Source organism: Erpetoichthys calabaricus, chromosome 6 (assembly GCF_900747795.2).
Source record: "Erpetoichthys calabaricus chromosome 6, fErpCal1.3, whole genome shotgun sequence".
NCBI lineage: Eukaryota > Metazoa > Chordata > Cladistia > Polypteriformes > Polypteridae > Erpetoichthys > Erpetoichthys calabaricus.
Genome location: NC_041399.2, coordinates 25983276 through 26001905, shown reverse-complemented (window position 1 = coordinate 26001905; position 18630 = coordinate 25983276). Strand labels below are relative to the sequence as shown.

General features: G+C 40.9%; 1 protein-coding gene across 1 annotated transcript in view; it reads left to right on the top strand.

Annotated features, from left to right (window-relative positions):
- The window catches only part of ctnnd2a (catenin (cadherin-associated protein), delta 2a), a 1670075-nt gene that overhangs the window by 967083 nt on the left and 684362 nt on the right, over positions 1–18630 (top strand). The gene's annotated exons all lie outside the window — the stretch shown is intronic.

Here is an 18630-nt window from a genome sequence, read left to right as displayed (position 1 = left end):
ACTGTTGCCAACTTTCCTGGAGCTGGCTGCAATAGAAAATCAACCACTAGAACGGGCAGGAGGATAGTGAGAATGGTAGACAAAAAGCCAAGGACAGCTTTTAAAGAGATACAAGCTGAACTCCAAGGCCAAGGTCCATCAGTGTCTGATCACACCATCCATCGTTTTTTGAATGGCAGTGGGCTCAACAGAAGAAAATCTAGGGGACTCCACTGCTCAGACAAATATAAAAATGCCAGACTGTAATTTGCTAAAATGCATGTTGACAAGCCGTAATGGTTCAGGGAGAATGTCCTTTGGACAGATGAGATAGAACTGGAACTTTTTGGTAAGTCACATCGCTTTCTGTCCACAGATGAAAAAAAATGAAGGTTTCAAAGAAATGAATTCCACATTTACTGTGAAACATTGAGGAGGCACGGTTATGTTTTGAGTGGCTTTGCTAGACCTTAGTCTGTGCACGAAACAATAAAATCTCAAGGACTATCAAGACATTCTGGAGCGAAACGCACTGCCCAGTGTCAGCTTATGGATCCTCCAGCAGGATAATGAGGCAAAACACGCAGCTGAAAGCACCCAAGAATGGCTAAGAACAAAACATTGGACTTTGCTAAACTGGCCATCTAGTGGAGGCCAGATGTGAATCATATTGAACAGCTATGGAAAGTCTGGAGAAGCCCCCCCTTTAAACCCGAGACAGCTGGAGCTTAGAAAGAGTGGGCCAAACTTCCTGTGGTCAGGTGCAGAAGTCTCATGGAGAGCTCCAAGAATTGCTTGTGTGCAGTGGTGGCCTGTAAAGGTTGTGCAGCAAAATATTAGGTTAAGGGTCCCATCATTTGTGTCCATTGCCCTTTTTCTTTATGTTATTATTTAAAACATTCTCTAAAATGAAAACTCTAAAGCCGGGGTGTCCGACTCCGGTCCTGAAGGGCTGCAGTGGCTACAGGTCACGTAACCATTCTTCTTCTTCCTAATCATCTTCTTAATTAATAGCCATTTTTCCTGCTATTTACTGTAACTTCTTTTGCCTTTTTTAATTAACTTGATTCAGTCTCTTAGTTATTAATTTTCCTTAATTAGCAGGCAAAACAATAATGAGACATAAAAAGAGCTTCCACATGACCAACTCACACAGTATCTGAAAATTACAGTGTTTTTAGAAAAATGGAAAATCATCCATCCATCCATTATCCAACCCGCTTAATCCGAACACAGGGTCCTGCTGGAGCCAATCCCAGCGCGCAAGGCAGGAACCATTCCCAGGCAGGGCGCCAGTCCACTGCAGGACACGCACACCAAGGGACCAATCGGAATCGCCAGTCCACCTAACATTCATGTCTTTGGACTTTGGGAGGAAAACCCACACAGACATGGGGAGAACATGCAAACTCCACGCGTGGAGGACCTGGGGACGTGAACCTGGGTCTCCTTACTGCGAGGGCAGCAGCGCTACCACTGCGCCACCATGGCCGCCTGAACGGAAAATCAACAGTTGAGAAATGTCTGCTGTGGCAGCATGAGAGCAGCAACAAGCCATGGAATTAAATAACGGGTTTAATTAGCAGCAAGAATCGGCTTCTCATTAAGAAACCGGTTGGAGTGAAATTGGCTGGCAGTTGAAGCTTCAATTTAGATGGTCACCTGTTGGCTCGTTTCACATCTCGTTTCTGTTTGGCTGCCATTTTATGAAGAAAAGAATCCATTTAGAGGACTAAATTCTTAAAACCAGGGGCTATTAAAATGAATGGAAAAGAAGTTAATTAGCAGTGAAAACTGTCACTGATTAGGAAAACCTGTAGCCACTGTGGCCCTGCAGGATCGGAGTTGACACCTCTGCTCTAAAGCATGTCCATGTCTGTGTTTAGACAGGCGGTAGAAGTGACCAGTAGATCTACTGCTTCCTTGGTGTGGCCGGCCTCTCGATCAAGGTTCAAGGTGCCTTTTCAACTGCATCTAATAACAGACAGAAACAAAATTAGACAAACAAATAGAGACAAAGACAGGTTAAAAACTTACACTGAGATTTCTAAAATACAGTATTTACCTTATTTATAAAACAGGTTCTTTGCTTACTAGTTCAATAGTGCATTTTTACCTATAATAGTTACTGTATTGGCGGCACGGTGGCGCAGTTGGGTAGCGCTGCTGCCTCACAGTTAGGAGACCCGGGTTTGCTTCCCGGGTCCTCCCTGTGTGGAGTTTGCATGTTCTCCCTGTGTCTGCGTGGGACATGCAGGTTAGGTGCATTGGCGATTCTAAATTGTCCCTAGTGTGTGTGTGTGTGTGTGTGTGTGTTGTGGTGTGTGTGTGTGTGCGCCCTGTGGTGGGCTGGCACCCTGCCCAGGGTTTGTTTCCTGCCTTGTGCCCTATGTTGGATGGGATTGGCTCCAGCAGACCCTTGTGACCCTGTAGTTAGGATATAGCGGGCTGGATAATAGATGGATGGATAGTTACTGTATTTGATGCAGGTGAACGCTTCTTCACTGTAGGCTTTTTGTTTATCTTTCATATTCTTTATTAAAAAGACGCATGTCACTGGGAAGAAAGGAATTTCTGGAGTGGATTTATGCGGGTTTTTAAAGCGACTGTCCTCCTTGATTTACTGAACTTACGTGTTGTGTGTCACGGTTGTCTTTTATCAGTTGAGATGATTCCCAGTTTCTTCAGCATTGCCCTTTCACACCCACCAAATCATCTGCGTCAGCCCCAATAACATTAGCTGCATGTCTGGTCATCTGCTAGAGCTTTTTGATGGTTTGGTTTGTCAGATCACTAAACCAGCTGAAGATGAAGCTAAAAGTGGTGACACACTGGATATGTCTGCGATAAAAGGACATCAAAAGATCCTTGTCTATTTTAAATAGTTTAAGTTTACACAGGAGAAATAAGCACTGGTTGCATTTAGAGTTTTTATCTTTGGATTTATATTCCAGTTAAGATTATTATCCAGGGTAGTTATATTCTGTCACTGTTTTAACCTTCATTCCCAGAAAACAATGATGAGTGAATGTGCAAGTTTCTGCCTCTTAAAATCAAGTATCATTTCTTTGGTCGTTTTGACATTCAGAGTAAGATGGTTCTTATTCTGCCAATTTTCTGAACAGTCCACTTGATTGAAATTCTCCCCAGATATGCGTCCTATCAGCATACTTGATAATAGAGCAGTCGTCATTGTTCTGTCTCAGGTTACTTGTGTGCGTTGTAAGTAATGGAGATACTGTATAACACATCCTTAAGGAGCGCCTGTACTTCAATGAAGTGCCTTTGAAAAAGTGTTATGTACTTTGACTGTGAACAATTTAAATGAAACTCCTGAATCAGAAATGGAATAAATAGATTAATATTGTTGCTGAATGCTGAAAAAAAATCCAGAAATACTGTTCTGACCTCTGAACCCGGCTAACTGAGATAAGTGCAGATCTGATGTAGGATAGCTACAGTAGCAGAGCATTTTCCACACTTCTGTTTGCAAATTGGTGGTTAGCTTGAAAAGACCTCATTTGTGTCATTAAAATGTTTTTACCAAGCGTTGGAAGCATTTTATTGGAATGGAGGTGAGTGCCACAGGTTAGACATTATTCAGACTACTTGGCTTAGAGACCTTAGGAACTGGCTTAATGATTGAATCTTTCCACAGCTTATGGACCAGTTTTAAAGCAAATAAAAAAACTGGAGCGAGCTGCTTGTAACAGTACCTCATGGGCTGAACTGATATACCATCGTCATAATTTGGACCTTAATATTCAAAACACTAATAATTATAGGTTTCAGGAGACAGTCACCTACTTACCTATCGCTTGCTTTAAAAGGCTCAACTGTTGGGATGACAGAGTCATTTAAGATTCTGAGTACTGTGCTGTTGCAACACCTTAAGTGGGACAATAGCATCGCATGCATTATTAAGAAAACAATTCAGAGAATATTCTGAAGAAAATCAATCTCCCTCAAGCAATATTGGCCTAATTCTACATAGCCACCATCAAGTCCATTCTGACCTCATCTACAACTGTCTGGTTTGGTTTTGAATCTGTTCATTTTAAGGCCAATCTGCAGCGCATCATCAAAGTCTGTGAAAGGATCATAGGATCGTAAGTCCCAAGTCCAGGGTAATGAAGACCATTGGACACCCATGGCATCACATAGATAGATAGATAGATAGATAGATAGATAGATAGATAGATAGATAGATAGATAGATAGATAGATAGATAGATAGATAGATAGATAGATAGATAGATAGATAGATAGATAGATAGATAGATAGATAGATAGATAGATAGATAGATAGATAGATAGATAGATAGATAGATAGACTACAGTAAGCTATACGCTAGAGTCAGTTACATTTGTGCGGATGGACTGGGACCCATTTCAGACTTGAATGGATAACATTAAGATTATGTGCATAAAGTTTTACCACAGGGAGTAAACACACTTGGAGTAATAAGGGGGGCACATCAAGAAAACTGACTTTATTACAGATGAAGGACAACTGGGAGTTCTAATGGACTCATCAATGTCCACTAATAGAAGACAACACTTATGAGGCCATACCTGAAATGATGAGTTTATTTAGACAGACCGTCAGATAGATAGATAGATAGATAGATAGATAGATAGATAGATAGATAGATAGATAGATAGATAGATAGATAGATAGATAGATAGATAGATAGATAGATAGATAGATAGATAGATAGATAGATAGATATGAAAGGCACTATATAATAGATAGATAGATAGATAGATAGATAGATAGATAGATAGATAGATAGATAGATAGATAGATAGATAGATAGATAGATAGATAGATAGATAGATAGATAGATAGATAGATAGATAGATAGATAGATAGATACTGTATTAATCCCAAGGGGAAATTCACCTACTCCAGCAGCATATTGATAAAAAAAATATATTAAATTAAAGAGTGATAAAAATGCAGGTATAACAGACAGTAACTTTGTATAATGTTAACATTTACCCACCCTCCCGGGTGGAATTGAAGAGTCGCATAGTGTAGGGGAGGGACAATCTGCTCAGTCTGTCCAAAGACTTTCTTTCAGCAAACGTCTTTGTGCAATGGACACTAAGACAACTCGTCACCTAAACGGTTTTTCCATGTGAAGTTATACTGACTAATCCAGTGTGAGCTGCTATTCAGTACCTATGTATATCTACACACTAGACTACCCAAACATTTTTAAACCTACTTTACAATTTGTAGCAGCATGAGTGATGAGGCAAGGCGAAAGCCAAATGCTTCAGGTGCCAACTGGGCAAAACCCCATTTAATTCAAACAAAAAAATAAGAATACTAACAAAAATATTCTTATTAGGGACAATTCCCTTTAATCAATCTCTGCTTGTCTGTTTTCCTTAAGTATTTACTGTCGTGAGATGCAACCTTCCGGGAGCGTCTTCCTTTTATATCAGACGGGGCTTCCATGGTGTTGCCCTAACAGGCCGGTTTCTCAAGGATGTGAAGGAAAAATGAGACAGGACTGAAAGTGTCAGTGCCCCCTCTCATCTTGGGGAGGTACCACATGTCTTAGGTGAGCCTGGAAGGTGACCCTCTGGCCTGCATGTGTGACAATCTTTAGTTTTTGTATTTCCTTTGTATGCTGCATCATAATTTATCATTTTATATATTTTTTTATATTTATATTTTTTGTTCTGTGTTGTCCTTGTACATTGCATCAATACTTTTAAGACACATTTCTAGTACTCATTGGTGTACCTGGCCAATAAAGTGAATTCTGAGTATGATCTCCATTACTTTGTTCAATTCAATTCAGTTCAATTTATTTTTACATAGCGCTCTTCACTGAGTGCAGGCTTAGAGTGCTGTAACAAGTTCACAGGTAAATGCAATTACAAAGTTTACAACTTACTAATCACAAAGGATTTTTTAGGACTGTTATACTGACCACCGATCTCATGTTACTAGAATTGTCCAATTCTGATTTCTTTACTTTAACCAGTTTTTAATTTATTGTTTTAACACTAAGCTCATGCACAGCCAGACGTTTGAAGCTTTATGTTCTGTATTAAAGTGATATGTCTGCAACTGAACTGAAGACCACAGTTAGTGCAAAATTAAGTTCTATAGGCTTATTATTCAGTGACCATTCTTCATCTTCTTTCGGCTGCTCCCGTTACGGGTTGCCACAGTGGATCATCTTCTTCCATATCTTTCTGTCCTCTACATCTTTGCTTAGGCCTTCCTCTTTTCCCCTTCCCTGGCAGCTCTGTCCTTAACATCCTTCTCCCAATGTACTCAGCATCTCTCCTCTGCACATGTCCAAACCAATGCAATCTCGCCTATCTGACTTTGTCTCCCAACCGTCCAACCTGAGCTGACCCTCTAATGTTCTAATTTCTAATCCTGTCCATCCTCGTCACACCCAGTGCAAATCTTAACATCATTAACTCTGTCACCTCCAGCTCTGTCTGCTGCTTTCTGGTCAGTGCCACTATCTCTTACCCATACAACATAGCTGGTCTCACTACCGTCCTGTAGATCTTCCCTTTCACTCTTGCTGATACCTGTCTGTCACAAACCACTCCACCCTGCCTGCACTCTCTTCTTCACTTCTCTTCCACAATCCCCATTACACCGAACTGGGCTTCTCAATACATCTCCATCAGCACCCTCAGAGCAAACATCGCATCTGTGGTGCTCTTTCTTGGCATGAAACCATACTGCTGCTCACTAATCATCATCTCCCTTCTTAACCTACCTTTCACTACTCTTTCCCATCACTTCATGCTGTGGCTCATCAATTTTATCCACTTGTAGTTACTATAGCTCTGCACATACCCCTTATTCTTAAATATCAGCACCAGTATGCTTTTTCTGCACTCCTCAGGCATCCTCTCACTTTTCAAGATTCCATTAAACAATCTGGTTAAAAACTCCACTACCATCTCTCCTAAACACCTCCATGCTTCCACAGGTATATCATCTGGACCAACGGCTTTCCCATTCTTCATACTTTCTTAAACTAAAACTTCTTAACATAAAACAAAATACCTGTCCTAATTACAAGCCACAATTCTTATAAAATGTGTATAAGATTGTGCCGTGTAAATCGCTGTTTTGTATCCAAGAGAAGATGCTGAGTCCACAGACTTCAGCAATAATAAATTTATTTTTCTCAAAATAGGCATAGTCTGGGACTTTATTCAAACTGGAGCTACCACTTTAATACACATAGACACAGCGAATAAGCAGTAACGGTGCTATGTTAGTGGCCAGGTTAGACCATTCCCTGCATCAACCATCGGCTGACTGGCACATTAGGCAGCGATGCTGCGAACCTGCAGTTGCCTTAGTAATGGATAAGCAATCCCTGCCTGCGTTGATAGATTTTCAGCTCACCGCACAGCTGGGGGAGTTTTAGGGTCTTAACACCCGCACAGGATGTTTGGCAAGAAGATATAATGTTAGCATGCTTAACAAGTTTACATGTAAAATTGACACATTTATCTCTTAAGTGAACAAGCCTAATGTTTATTAAGCAGTAGAGACAAATTCATCTTTATCTATTATTTTTCTAATTAAAAATCTGAGCCGCTGTACTAAACACAATCTTGTTCACTATTCACACTCAGACAAGCAGTGTCCATTTTAATTAAAGGACAACACAACAAGGCCTTAACTTAGTAAAGCAGCTCCTCTTTTCATTTCTGCTGACATGCCTGCTTTTCGTTCTACTCAAAGTACAGCTAGACAAAATATATGTCTGCCGTTTTTCACCACACAAAGTATTACCCACAGATTCCCTTTTCCTAGTTTATTATTACTCCACTTTCTTTAATGTAAAAGAGAATATTCCTGTCCTCACGCTCTAATAACATTTCAGCAGCAAAATGATACGTGTGATTCAACTAAGATACTGTAAAGCTTAGAAAAGCAGATTCTGAAAAAAATGTTTTTTGAAATTGGCTAATTTACTAATCACAGATGGACCCATTTGAGATGAAAATTAGCCGATTTAGATCAGCAGCTGATCAATCGGTGCATCACTACTGATTACTGTACATAATGAATGTAAATAGAGACACAGATTTGTTCAAACAAACAGGTAAACAAAGTAGTATGAAACTGACTAGCATAAATGGAACTAACACTATCTGCCTCTTAACGTTATCTTTGAGCTATGGTCAGTGACAATAGAGGAGAGGAAAAGAAACGGCCTCCCCAGATGAAATAAACCTCTGGGAGGTTCATGGTCAAATATTAAAGAAAGTCAGATACAGTCAAAGCCTCGGAGACCTTGACCAGTTACTGGCCATCCTCTCCTGGGCACTCTACAGAATAAGACTTGTCTGGGACATCTAACATGACAATAGAATCTTTCCATCCAGTGGTTCCCAGGACAGGAAAACAGCTTGGCGACAGAGTAGTGACATCAAATACAGCAACAAGATACTGAGTAGAGAAACAGAACAGACGAGGATTAGTATATTTTTGTGCAAATGACTAATACTTAGAGATGCAACATACACAGCTAATCAGCAGCTCTAATCAGGGTATGCTAGACTAAACTAGTGAACCTTCAGCCTGAACTTAAAAGGTGAGACCAGACAGGGCATCTCTTATATAAGCAGATGGATCTCTTCAAAGATTTGGGGCCCTGTGGCTAAAACTGCTATTTTCTTTAGCAGGCCGGCTCTGGTTTGTGAGGAATACAGTAATCGGTTTGAATGGGTAAGCAGGGCATTCACCATTTAAGTCTTTGCATGTAAGGAGAAGGATTTTTAAATTCAGCTCTAAGCTTAACTTAGTGTGAGGATTTGAGAAAAGGAGTTATGGGAAGTTAAAGTAACAGGTTTCATTTCAGGGCTTATTACACATTGAGTACAGTATCACTGAAATAAATAAATGAAAAATAAATACATACTGTAAAGAAATAAGCAACAAAAATATATTTTGTCACATATTTAACTATTTATTCTGACATTTCATGTTAGTATTTTTTGTTTATTGTCACATTTCACCTCACTTTGATTTATCTGCATATTTATTTATTTAATTTTGTATGAAATATTGATACATTGTTCAGGTTTGTGGTGTATGTGGTAAGAGTGTAGCTCCATTACCAACTCTATACAAAAGGCCAGAGGTTTCTGTATTTCATATCCAATATGCAAAAACTTTACTGCAGGGTCACATTAGCTTTTTTTTAATAAACAGCAAGTTGAAGGCAAAGCTAATTTTTAATGTGACACCCATCTCTAACCAATACCATCCAATGGTGTTTTTTAAGCTGCTTATTAGTATTTTTTTTAAGAATCAGTAACTCTCTGAGGGTCAGTCAAAAGTGAAATTTTGAGCCATTGGCCATGAAGGTTAAAATCCAATAATCTTACTCTTTAGGCCAAATTTCCCTGCCAGTCGCATGTGCTTTCTTGTAAATACCAGACAGTAGAACTATCCATCCGTCCTTCCTTCTGTTCTCTTCTCATCTCATCCTACCTCATTCTCTCAACCATTTCCTGGTGAGTCTCATAGCAGCAGCAGGCCAAGCCAGTCAGCCCAGACCTCCCTGTCCCCAGCTAACCATTCCATCTCTTCCTGGAGAATTTCCAGGAGGTTCCCAAGCCAACCAAGAAATATAATCCCTCCAGCATGTCCTGGGTGTGCCTTAGGGGCTCCACCCAGTGGGATGAGCCTGGAGCAGCTCTAGGGGGAGCTGCCCTAGGGGCATTCTTTCGACATGCCCAAACCACCTCAAATGGCTCCTCTTGATCCGGAGATATAGTGAAACAACTCTGAGCTTCTCCTGAATCGCTGACCTTCTCAGCTAGTCATTATGCGTCAGTCCAGCCGCCTTGCAAAGAAAGCTGCCACTACCATTTCTGCCACTTGTACTCTCAATCTCATAAGTGAGGATAGAGATATAGATCAACCGTTAAACTGACAGTCTAGTATTTAGACTCGGCTCTTGTCACACCACCATGGACTGGTACAGTGCCTGTAGAACATCTGCTTGTCAATCTCATACTCTTTTTTTCCGTTGCTTGTGAGCAAGATCCTGAGATATTTGAACTCCTCCACTAAGGGCAGTTATTCCTCACCTTCATGTGGAGAGATCATTCCTCATTTTTCTGAGAGAGGACCATGACCTCAGACTTGGAAGTGTTGATCCTCATCCCAGCCACTTTATACGTAGCAGCAAATCACTCAAGTCCATGCAGTAGATCACAATCAGATGAGCCATAGAGGACCCACCCTGGAATGTAACCTTGACATTGTTATTAGGCTTGTGCACCTTAGTGATGCTCTGAACCAGCTTGTCTGGAGCTTTGTGCTCCTGGTAGGGTCATGAAGGTACAAGATAATAAACAGTGTACCCTGCTGGGAATAGGGTTACCAGGACCCACTTCCAGAGCTAGTCCTGGGGGTGGCATACATCAGCAAGCATCAGGTGGTTGGGTAACCCGCATATCCTGGCTGGGCTCAGCCCGAAATGGCACTGTGTGGAGCTGTCTTGTGGGCTCACCACCTGAAAGATGAAGTTTGAGGGTCAGTTGCAATGCCAGTTTAATGGCAGGCATTGGTGGGAGAGACCTTCCCTCTATTCATCTTCTAAACCCACATTTTCAGTTCAGGGTTCAGCAATGCCATTGTCACATGTGTGGGAAAATATGGGTGTGCAGTTGACAGTTTTTGCTAAAGGGAGCATTAAACAAAAGTGTAAATTAAACTGTTTTAACTCTTGTAATTCTTGGTAAAATGTAAATTGCATATAACTATGCGGGTATATACAGTAAAAAGTACATTCTAATTCAATTTCCTGAAAGTTACTCCAATAGGCTGAATCTGCCTCTACAGAGTGACATTTGGGGTTTTTTAAAAATTATTTTTCCCCCTTTTTGGAATATTTTTATGTTATCGTTTAGTGATTAGCAAGAACATCACAAAAGTAAATCAAGAAAAGGAGGAATACTGCAGGATGAATAAAGGCTGAATCAGTGCTCAAGGACGAGTGTCAAGCACTTTCAGATGTGTGACCTTCTTGAATCGGAGAGAAACTAAGCAGTGAGAATTCACAAATGTCATTACCTTAGAGTTTTGTATTCTTTTTGTATATTTCTCCCATCAACACTTTTTATTCATTGGTATAGATGCATCTTACAGGCCAAGTTTATTTTTGAATGAATGTCACTTAGTTGTTTTTGTTCTAAATTCAACCAAATGCGGATTCTTAAATTTTACATCACAGTAATCAAATATATATTTATAAATAACAAATATATATAAATTAAATAATGTAGGTTACAAAATAGATGGCCTTGTGCCCTGTGTTGGCTGGGATTGGCTCCAACAGACCCCTGTGACCCTGTGTTCGGATTCAGCGGGTTAGAGAATGGATGGATGGATGGACAAAATAGATGTGGAAAAGGAAAAATAATAAATACAATTAAATACATTAAAAAATAATGAACTACATAAATAAAAGCCCTTTGCATTTCACACAAAGTCACTTTTATCTTTGTAATCACCGTCAGGACTTCACCGTAGGGTTGACTTGCTCTTCAGCCCTCTTCACCTACTGTATGTTGTTGCAAACTCGACCGAGAGCCATAGCAAGGTTTGAGGCAGCCACCTCTATATTGTTTTCTAGCTGCAAAATTGAGAAAAATGATAGCACTGAAGTGCACGATTCTGAATCCAAAATAGAACTGAAGGGATAGGGGAAAAGTGGCGGCTTTTAAAGGCCAATATAGGAAATGACATTGGGGGGTCGCAACCGGATTGGGTCTTCCTCTATAGGCTCGGGCCCGGAAATGACATCAGAGGGGCCGGACCTGGAAGGGGTCTTCATCCATAAGCTCAGACCCGGAAGTGACGTCAAAGGGTCGGAAGCAGGCTTGACGTCATCAGGACCAGGCAAGATTTCCCATGAACGGTCTGTAGAAAAGCAAGAAAAAGAGTCAGTGCCCTCTGCTACATCCCGGTCTGGCTCGGAATTAACCTCATTCAAGCCCTTTAGCTGCTTTCCATTCGCAAGTGTGGGACAATGTCCACAAGATTTCCATATACCCACTGTACTATTCTGTTATTCTTCATCTTATTCATATTAATTACACTTATAAATTCTAAATTCAATTTAGTTAATTTTTGTATCTGTGGTGGGCTGGCGCCCTGCCTGAGGTTTGTTTCCTGCCTTGCGCCCTGTGTTGGCTGGGATTGGCCCCAGCAGTCCCCCGTGACCCTGTAGTTAGGATATAGTGGGTTGGATAATGGATGGATGGATGGATGGATAATTTTTGTATAGTTTTCTTCACTGAATGCACTGAAATGTAGAATGTACTTTTACTAGAATGTACTTTAGAAGCTTTGCAGCACATCTGCTCTTTCTAAGCAGTGCCACCCCTAGTCAAACTGGGGCCCTAAGTGTAATCTTCTTGGGCACCCCCCCAACCCTGATACCCGCCCTGCCCCCCCCCTTAACCCCATACACTAGTATTTCTGATGACAGCTTTCATTTGAACAATAAATACTCTATATAAATAAAGAACAAATAAACAAAGAAGCACACATCACAAACTTAACTCTAGCGAGTACTTGTTTTCTTTATAAATGAAAGCCTAATTAATAACAATAATAATAATGATCAGTAATATTAGCTGCCAATAAAATGAACCAATAACTGAAGGACATCTGGGCTAATTGCACTCAAAGTTGTTTGCATGGTGCTTTTCCACAATTCAGCCAATAAATATCATGACAAAGTTGATTTATTTCAGTAATTCCATTCAAAAAGTGAAACTTGTATATTAGATTCATTCATTACACACAGACGGATGTATTTCAAATGTTTATTTCTTTTAATGTTGATGATTATAACTGACAACTAATGAAAGTCCCAAATTCAGTATCTCGGAAAATTAGAATATTGTGAAAAGGTTCAATATTGAAGACACCTGGTGCCACACTCTAATCAGCTAATTAACTCAAAGCACCTGCAAAAGCCTTTAAATGGTCTCTCGATCTAGTTCTGTAGGCTACACAATCATGGGGAAGACTGCTGACTTGACAGTTGTCCAAAAGACGACCATTGACACCTTGCGCAAGAAGGGCAAGACACAAAAGGTCATTGCTAAAGAGGCTGGCTGTTCACAGAGCTCTGGGAAGGACAAGATGTGGTAGAAAAAAGTGTACAAGCAATAGGGATAACCGCACCCTGGAGAGGATTGTGAAACAAAACCCATTCAAAAATGTGGGGGAGATTCACAAAGAGTGGACTGCAGCTGGAGTCAGTGCTTCAAGAACCACCACGCACAGACGTATGCAAGACATGGGTTTCAGCTGTCGCATTCCTTATGTCAAGCCACTCTTGAACAAGAGACAGCGTCAGAAGCATCTCGCCTGGGCTAAAGACAAAAAGGACTGGACTGCTGCTTTCTGATGAAAGTAAATTTTGCATTTCCTTTGGAAATCAAGGTCCCAGAGTCTGGAGGAAGAGAGGAGAGGCACAGAATCCACGTTGCTTGAGGTCCAGTGTAAAGTTTCCACAGTCAGTGATGGTTTGGGGTGCCATGTCATCTGCTGGTGTTGGTTTATTGTGTTTTCTGAGGTCCAAGGTCAACGCAGCCGTCGACCAGGAAGTTTTAGAGCACTTCATGCTTCCAGCTGCTGATGAACTTTATGGAGATGCAGATTTCATTTTCCAACACTGTGTGCACCTGCACACAGTGCCAAAGCTACCAGTACCTGGTTTAAGGACCAGGTATCCCTGTTTTTGATTGGCCAGCAAACTCACCTGACCTTAACCCCATAGAAAATCTAATGGGTATTGTGAAGAGGAAGATGAAATACGCCAGACCCAACAATTCAGAAGAGCTGAAGGCCACAATCAGAGCAACATGGGCTCTCATAACACCTGAGCAGTGCCACAGACTGATCGACTCCATGCCACGCCACATTGCTGCAGCAATCCAGGCCAAAGGAGCCCCAACTAAATATTGAGTGCTGTACATGCTCATACTTTTCATGTTCATACCTTTCAGTTGGCCAACATTTCTAAAAATCAATTTTTTTGCATTGGTCTTAATTGATATTCTAATTTTCTGAGATACTGAATTTGGGACTTTCATTAGTAGTCAGTTATAATCATCAACATTAAAAGAAATAAACATTTGAAATACATCAGTCTGTGTGTAATGAATGAATCTAATATACAAGTTTCACTTTTTGAATGGAATTACTGAAATAAATCAACTTTGTCATGATATTCTAATTTTATGACCAGCACCTGTAGGTAAGAGAGCCTGTGTTTGGGTTAGCAAAATTTGCAAACGTGTCTTCAATACAACAATTCTTAGAGCACTTCATATGTTGATTAACATAAAGAGCCTTTAACAACATGTAGACGTCCTGAGGTTTATATGGCTGTAATAAATAATCCTTATTCACGTGTCATCTGGGTACTGTAACATCTGTTACACAACAGATATTAAAACTGTTAGACATACTGCTACTCCAGTAAGCCACTAGCTTCGGTGTAGTGGCAGTTGATGTAACATTAGCTAGCTTAATGGAAGTTGGACATACTTACATTTCTAAAACACCGCTGCTTCATCACGCTTTGGTGTTTGTTTGTATTTTGTTTTTGTTTTTTTGCTGTGTTCCTTACTGGTGTTGACTTGAAGTCATCTCTCTACTTATTAAAGGAACATTACTTATTACTTATCAACAAGCTGGTTAAGTTTGCAGATGGTACCATGATAGGTGGATTTGCACATAATCTAGAATCTGTTGAATCATTCCAGAAGGACTTAGACAGCAGACAGGCTTGGGCAGATATTGTGGCAAATGAAATTTAATGTCAGTAAATGTAAAGTATTACACATAGGAAGTAAAAATGTGAGGTTTGAATACACAACGGGTGGCCGGAAAATCGAGAGCATACCTTATGAGAAGGATTTAAGAGTCAAAGTAGGCTGTAAGCTATCAACTTCTCGACAGTTTTCAGAAGCCATTAAGAAGGCTAACAGAATGTCAGGTTATATAGCACCTTGATGTGTGGAGTACAAGTCCAAGGAGGTTCTGCTCAACCTTTATAATGCGCTGGTGAGGTCTCCCTTTGGGAGTACTGTATGCAGTTTGGATCTCCAGGCTACAAAAAGGACATAACAGCACTAGAAAGGGTCCAGAGAAGAGCTACTAGGCTGATTCCAGGGCTACAGGGGATGAATTATGAAGAAAGATTAAAAGAGCTGAGCCTTTACAGTTTAAGAAAAAGAAGATTAAGAGGAGACCTGACTGAAGTGTTTAAAACTATAAAGGGAATTAGTCCAGTGGATTATGAATGTTACTTTAAAATGAGTTCATCAAGAACACGGGGACACAGTTAGAAACTTGTTAAGTGTAAATTTCACACAAACATTAGAAAGTTTTTCTTTACACAGAGAACCAAAGACACATGGACTAAGCTACCAAGTAATGTGGAAGACAGCAGAACTTAAGGAACTTTCAAAAACTGGACTTGATGATTTTTAGAAGAATTAAGTGGATAGGACTGGTGAGCTTTGTTGGGCTAAATGGCCTGTTCTCATTCAGACTGTTCTAATGTTCTAATGACTGTCATCAACATTCCGCCCCCTCCGCCCTGGTCCCCCCACCATTCTAGTCTGCTGATTTCTTAGTCATCTCTTAGTCATCGTTCAGTACGCACTGCCAGGTCATGTGCCCACCCCCCAACTCCTCACCTGAGTCGCTTTGGTCTGTGTACAGTCCACATACACCTGTGAGTCACGTTGACTTTTCATTTTCCAAACACCACCTCAGTCGCTTTCGTCTCTGCTACAGTCCACATGCACCTCTGAGCCACGTTGTCTTTTCATTGTTCTTTGCGGTTCCGGCTGCTTTTCTATATATAATCCACCAAGTCACCCGACCATAGTAGTGGTGTGTACAGAGGGCAGGGACTTAATCAGTGCGAGCGTATGACCTGCTCTTACTGGGAATTCCTCGTTTGTGGGGAACAATTGCAAGCCCCGGTCTCCATCACGAATGGGGTTCAACGGCTTACCCATGCCTCTCGGCACCGGGTAGACACACGTTGATCCATTCAGTGTAGCACGCGTGCAGCACCGGACATCTAAGGGCATCACAGACCTGTTATTGCTCAATCTCACGTGGCTGAAAGCCACTTGTCCCTGTAACAAGTTGGACGCCGACCGCTCGGGGGTCGCGTAACTATTTAGCAGGAGGGAGTCTCTTTCGTTATCGGAATTAACCAGACAAATCGCTCCACCAACTAAGAACGGCCATGCACCACCACCCACAGAATCGAGAAAGAGCTATCAATCACTCAATCCTCTCCGTGCCCGGGCCGGGTGAGGTTTCCCGTGTTGAGTCAAATTAAGCAAAAGGCTCCACACCTGGTGGTGCCCTTCCGTCAATTTCTTTAAGGTTCAGCTTTGCAACCATACTCCCCACGGAAACCCAAAGACTTTGGTTACCCAGTTGGCTGCCCGGTGGGTCATGGGAATTCCGGATCGCCAGTCGTCATCGTTCATGGTCGGAACTACGATGGTATGTGATCGTCTTCGAATCTCCAACTTTTGTTCTTGATTAATGAAAACATTCTTGGCAAATGCTTTCGCTCTCGCTCGAATTGTTGGTGGGCGGGGCTCTGTGAGTTGGCGGGCATGGCTCTGTGAGTTGTCGTCATATCCCATGGTCTTAGAGTTGGTGGGCGTGGCTATGTCGTGCGTATCCCATGGTTGTCTTGCGTGCCCTGTCGGCTTAGTGAATTATATATATAGATTTGGTATAGTAGGCCAGTAATAACAGTTCAATAACATAATTCCACCATCGACTTCCATTTTGACTGATCGTTTCAATAAAGGTTTTCATATAATGTACCTTTAAAGGCTCTTAATATTTTCTCCTTGAAGATGTTAAGAAATAAGTAAACAAACAAATACATAAATGCAGTAACTCCAAAGGTGCACAATAAAGTCTTTCTCTCTTTCTTCCACAGATTAGTCACAGACTTAGATCCTGAGATGACAGGTAGGGTAGAGGGACAGTGGCTTCTGGTTAATAAGTAAGGTCCGGGGTGCTCTGTATCCTCACTGTTCATTTCAGCAAGTTTCAACGGCCATAGTCTCAGCTGTCTAAAGGCCCTAAAGATGAGCCTTGTCCTTGCAAATTCCCCTTTAGGGCTTCAGAGCTGAAGCTTTGCCCCAGGAAGACTCGCTGCTGAAATCGTGATTGAATGATTCAATAAATAGTATAAGAAAAAAAAAATGCATCAAAGAACAAAATGCAGAGCATAACCCTTAAGAGTTCTTCAGCTAGCCGACTGTGTTGAGAGGCCCTCTGTATAAAAACTCCCAGATAAATACTGCTGGCAGCACTGTCACAACATATATGGTCACGCATGAGGTGTATTTTATATGACATCTAAAGTGCTGGTTATCTTTCTTTTCAAACATCTTGGTAGCAGAAGCGTATTGTGAACAGGCGGCTAATGACAATGTGTCCTATTTACAGTATGAGGAAAACCAGAGAAAAACTACAGAGAAATATAATGGAACTTGTTCAACAAATCCCACCTGAGCTGCTGATTACAAGCTGACATTTGTGTTTGGGGGGCTTTTTTAGCTTTATTTGCCACATTAGCATATACCTTTGAAAAGGAGAAAGCTCAGTAACTATTAAAAATAAATATAAGAGAAGTGGAAATTTTTCTTTTGATTTACTCAGTTCAGTTCTGTTCATTCCTATTAAACACTTTCATGTATTATATAAACCCATTACACTGTAATTTAAAAAAATGAAAGCAAACATAAACACAAAACATGATATTGCAATATAAACGGAGGAACATTATGCATTATATGCAAAAATATTCAAAAGTCTATATACTGTATATAAAAGCCAAATACCACTGACTCACTCATCACAAAATCTCCTGAACTATGAAGACTTGGGACATGAAATTTGGAATGTAGGTTACCCTTGGCCCATAGGTGCTCGCTAAGAAACGGTTTTAAAAAGTGCAAAATTTCTTATAGTTTTTTAGACCTGTTTGTATGTCTGTCCGCTTTTCACGAGAGAACTACTTAACAGATTTAGATCGGGTTTTTTTTTCTATAATTTGCTCGAACATTTCATTGATTTTGCGACTTTCTCATTGCAATAAGTATCATAGTTCACTTGCGGTACCAATTTATTAGTGTGAATCCAAGAAAGACTCATTGGACTGCGGGGAGGGGGGCGGGGCCCTCCTCACTCACGCGTCTGCCTCGGGGCGTAACCTTAACTCTGCTAAGTTAGCAAACGAGAGAACAACTTAACGGATTTAGATCTTTTTTTTTCTATAATTTGCTTGAACATTCTGGTTGATTTTGCGACTTCTCTCATTGCGCTAAGAATCATAGTTCACTTGCAGACGTGATATATTCGTGCTAATCCGAGACAGAGGCCTCGGGCCGAGGGGAGGGGAAGAGTGATGTCAGGAGTAGAGAGGTGGGCGAGGCCTTCCTCGCTGTCCTGTTTCACTAATATGCGGGCGAAGCTGCTGGGATGACTAGTATATATATATTGTAGAAGATAGCCCGGCTACAGACAGACACACAGACCCAGAATGTCCAGAACACA